The sequence below is a fragment of the Pygocentrus nattereri genome, chromosome 5 (genome assembly GCF_015220715.1).
Source record: "Pygocentrus nattereri isolate fPygNat1 chromosome 5, fPygNat1.pri, whole genome shotgun sequence".
Taxonomy (NCBI): domain Eukaryota; kingdom Metazoa; phylum Chordata; class Actinopteri; order Characiformes; family Serrasalmidae; genus Pygocentrus; species Pygocentrus nattereri.
The window spans coordinates 25,272,052-25,276,976 of record NC_051215.1 but is presented as its reverse complement, the minus strand read 5'-3'; the positions used below and the strand labels follow the sequence as shown (position 1 = coordinate 25,276,976).

The 4,925-nt window shown below is 42.7% G+C and overlaps 1 pseudogene; it reads right to left on the bottom strand.

Annotated features, from left to right (window-relative positions):
- Nucleotides 1-1,765: 1,765 nt before the first annotated feature.
- Nucleotides 1,766-1,943, bottom strand: LOC119263536 (annotated as a pseudogene).
- Nucleotides 1,944-4,925: the final 2,982 nt, after the last annotated feature.

The window sequence follows — 4,925 nt, the reverse complement described above, 5'->3', positions numbered from 1 at the left end:
GTGATCTTTAACTTACTAAGACTTCAGCTAGATTAGTAGACAACGGCAGCTAAATTAGCTGCTATTCTAGATAGCATAGTCGCTATGTAAGCTACGTGCTAGCCCACCATGTCAAATTGTTTTTCCTCTTTCATTTAACACCCTTAAAATTTACATACTAAGGCACGGTGGCGCGGTGGGTAGCGCTGACGCCTCACAGCAAGGAGGGCCTGGGTTCGATTCCCCTGCCGGGTGACCGGGGTCCTCTCTGTGTGTTTGCATGTTCTTACTGTGTCTGCGTGGGTTTCCTCCCACAGTCCAAAGACATGCAGTCAGGCCAATTGGACATGCTACATTGCCCCTGGGTGTGTGTGTGAGTGTCTGTCTGTCTGCCCTGTGATGGACTGGCGACCTGTCCAGGGTGTATCCTGCCTTTCCCCCGAAGACTGCTGGCATAGGCTCCAGCACCCCCCCGTGACCCTGACGGAGAAGTGGCTTAGAAAATGGATGGATGGATACATACTAAGGCTTATTATTCAGTAACTACAGGGGACTTCAGTGCAAACTGGCTGAGCTATTTTTAGGTTATAGACTTGTGTGATAAACTTTGGGCCTGCTGGTGGGCCCTGGCCTTTTAATGGGTTAAATACCACATTCACTGTTTGTAGTGCTGCATTCTGTTCATCAGACTGAAGCTGAACCTGAACTTGACTTAGCTGTGGGCTGCGTGAGAACAGCATTGCAGTAACGTCTGCACATGACTGCGCCAAAAGAGAAAAAAGTTCAGAAATTAAAAGTGTTATTCATTTACCACATTAAGTCTGCCGTTCTAAATGTAGATTTACTCATGTTTTTTTTCTCAAGATGAAATTTCATGAGCCTTAAGTCTCGAGTCTAAGTCACAAGTCAGCTTAAAGTCTCAAGTCCAGGCAGCTGACTGGAGTCTCTAACACTGCTTTATGCATTTCTGCACAAATTGTTCAAGTTGGTCTGATTCACACTGGGATTTATGTTTTAATGGTTTTCCTGCTCTAATTCACCCACTTCTGCTGTTAATTAGCTGATTAGCTCGACCAGTTGAGCTTGAAAAGAGAAAAAAGCCGAGAAATATGCACAGTAGAGGTACTCTACGACCAGGACTGAGAACCACAGGCATTGAACAGTGTCTTGTGTGTTTGTGTTTGTGTGTGTGTGTGTGTGTGTGTGTGTGTATGTGTGTGTGTGTAAGCTGTTTCATGTTAGTTGTTCAGTGGGCATCATCTCATGGACAACAAATTTGTAGAGCACACTGATTACTGAATATCAACAGCACAATATATTGTGGCATCCTGCCACTGGCCACATCACTGTAGGAGTGCGTGAGGTGTGGCCATGCAAAGCCATGCAAAGAGTCTCTTAAGGAATGCTGCAGTTGTGGTAGGTAAGTTGTTGTTGTAAGCTTGATGTGTTTACATGTTGGATGTGTTGTTCTGTGTCGGGTTGTAGGGTAATTTATGTGGGTTGGTGTCTACCATGAAGTGGAGATGCATGGCTAGAAGTGACCTGCATGCTGTCTCAGCCACTTGATTAGCACTGAAGATAATTTGCCTTTAAAGTCCAGTGTTTCCCATGTCATCTTCTTGGCTGATGTCACAATATTATCATTGTAATATAAAAACCAGCAGTTGAGGGTTAGGTTAGGAGTCTTGCTCAGGGGCACCTCAACCATGTACTGTTGGCTCAGGGGAGCGAAAGCGGTGACCTTCCGGTTGCAAGGCTGATTCCATAACCTTCATCCCACGACTGCAGGAGGTGCACCGTTCCCAGAGGTACTGCAATACCAGGTCGATGCATGGAGCAGACAGAGCAAGCCCCTGTTCCATCTCCCTGCTCTAAAAATCTATTTAATATAAAGTCACCATATAGAGGACGTATCAGATATTAAACTGATTAGAACAGATAATTCTCATATCCAAATTAGATGTCTTTAAGTTGGGACTGGAAAATGAACCCGTTTTAAAAGCATTTTTCTTTATGTATGTGTGTGTGTGGGTGTGGGTGTGGGTGTGGGTGTGTGCCTTCATTGACATATTTTAAGCTTAAAATACATATTTTAATACACATTTTCAATAGGAGGCAGTTCTGTACTGCAGTCAGGTCAGTCTAGCTCCTGCACTCTTTCATCACGCAGCCATGCTGTTGTAACACATGCAGAATGTGGCTTGGTGTTGTCATGTGGAAAGAAGCATGTACATCTCTGAAAAAGATGTCATCCAGAAGGCAGCATGTGTTGCTCCAAAATGTGCTCAGCCTTAAAGGTGCTTTCACAGATGTGCAGGTTGCCCACTACTACCCCTCATACCCTCATGGACCTTTGAACTTATGCTGGTAACGATCTGGATGGTCCTTTTCTTTTTTGTTCTGGAGAAAACAACATCCATTATTTTCAAAACTAATCTGAAAGATTGACTCATCAGACCACAGCACACATTTCCACTGTGCATCAATCCTTTTTAGATGAACTCAAGCCCAGAGAAGTCGGTAGCGTTTGTAGACGCTGTTGACAAATGGCTTCCACTGTGCAGTTTGTGAACGCTGCAATGAACAGTGTTTAATGACAATGACTTGTCTAAGTATTCCTGAGCCCATATGGTGATACCTATCACACTGCATGCTCGTTATTAATGTGGTGCCATCTGAAGGGCCGATAGTCATTAGAAATTTGTAGTTTTTAGCCTTGTCCTTCACGCACAGGGATTCCTCTGATTTCCTGAATCTTTTGATAATATTATGCACTGCAGAGAGTGAAATACCTAAAATCCTTGTATTCGCTGGTTAAGGGATGTTGTTTTTTAACTGCTGTATTTTTTCCTGAGCATTTTTGGCAAAGAAGCAGGCCTCAACCCATCTTTACTCTTAAACAGGTGATGCAGTCAAGCTCTTTTAAATTGTTATTTTCAACATTTCATAAAGTTCCTAGTCATAAATTTTCCCAGTCTCAACTTTTTTGGAATGTGTTACAGGCATCAATTTCAGAACAAACATATGTTTCCAAAACAAAGTTGATGAGGTAAAGCATTAAACACCCTGTCTTTGTACTGCTTCTGTTAAAATATAGGTCAAAGTAGGTTTACAAATCACAACTTTCTGTTTTTATTTATTGTTACAACTTTTTTAAAATTGGGTTTGTAGTTAGACATCAGAATGACCTTTCTGCATGACCATATTTTATATTCAGTATCTATCCATTTCATAAAGAATTAGAGTATATCATATGGGATGGCACATCAGATGAACGTACTGAAAATGAGACTTGTGAATCTTTCAAAATATTAATGAGCAGTGTTATTTAAGGCTCAGTTCATGCATCTGTAATGGATAGAGAATGCCACAGAATGCCAGCGAGTTCTAGTGTTTCATTAGCTGGGAGGGGCTGGAATTGCTTGAGTGTTAAAAGGCTGTCCCTGCCCTCTGAGAGGAAGGTTCTCCTGGCTGAGAAAGCTGGCATGCTACAGCCTTTTGCAAATGCTTGAGGACATTCACTCTGTTAAGAAGGTGAGCAGCTTTAGTCTAACTTTTAGATCATTTTATACTTTGCATTTCATTTGCATTCTCAAACTGAACTTTCAGTAAATTTGGCCATTCACTGTCATAGTACTAATTAAAGGGCATATCATAGACTACATCATTTTAGAGTTTAGTGAGGTTTGTAAACATTGTTATAGTTTCCGAAAACACCATTAATCGGCTTGCTATGTGATTGCTATGGTATTAGAGCTTGTTGTTAGGGCATTGCTTGATGGTTGATAAATGATTGCTAAGGGGTTGCTAGGCTTTTTCTATGGCATCCCAGGTGCTTGTTAAGGTGTTGCTAGGCCATTGCTGTGCTATCCCAGGTGGTCACTAACATGTTGCTAGGCCATTGCAATGGAATCCCAGGTGCTAAGGTGTTGCTATGCCCTTTCAATGGTATGCCAGATGGTCACTAAGGTGTTGCTAGGCCATTGCTGTGCTCTCCCAGGTGGTTGCTAATGTGTTGCTAGGCCATTGCTATGATATTCAAGGTGGTTGCAAAGGTGTAGCTAGGTCATTGCTGAGCTATCCCAGGTGTTTGCTATGGTGTTTCTAGGTCATTGCTGTGCTATCCCAAGTGGTTGCTAAGGTGTTGCTAGGCCATTGCAATGGTATCCCAGATGGTCACTAAGGTGTTGCTAGGCAATTGCTGTGCTCTCCCAGGTGGTTGCTAATGTGTTGTTAGGCCATTGCTATGGTATCCCAGATGGTTGCTAAGGTGATGTTAGGCTGTTGCTATGATTTACAAGGTGGTTGCAAAGGTTTTGCTAGGCCATTGCTGGGCTATCCCAGGTGGTTGCTATGATGTTGCTAGGCCATTGCTGTGCTATCCCAGGTGGACACTAAGGTGTTGCTAGGCCATTGCAATGGTGTCCCAGGTGGTTGCTAAGGTGCTGCTAGGCCATTGATGTGCTATCCCAGGTGGTTGCTATGGTGTTGCTAGGCCATTGCAATGGAATGCAAATTGATTACTAATGTGTTTCTATCATACTTGTATGAGATAAGAGGAGTGTCCATTCGGCTACAGAGTGTATATTGCACGTGTTATAATAATAACTAGAGCTATAAGCACTATGTTTTAAATAAACAGAATGACTCAAGTCGTGTCCTATGTTGGCTGGATACTCCAGTGCTGACTGGCTGCTAACTCACTTGCTGTTTTTCAGAGGCATTTCGAGTGTAGTTACAGTTCCTAGGCCAGTAAGGCATCTAATGGGTGAACCAGTTTGCTACAGCACCACCCAGACCACTGCTGCACCTCTAGTTAGTTAAGAATACCAAATACAGAAGCTCACCGATTTGTGTGTGAAGCAACTAAACAATGAGCTTTCACTGAATCACAAAATCACTCAATCAATATAAGTTTATTTTCAGGGACCCAAAAAATTTTGAGT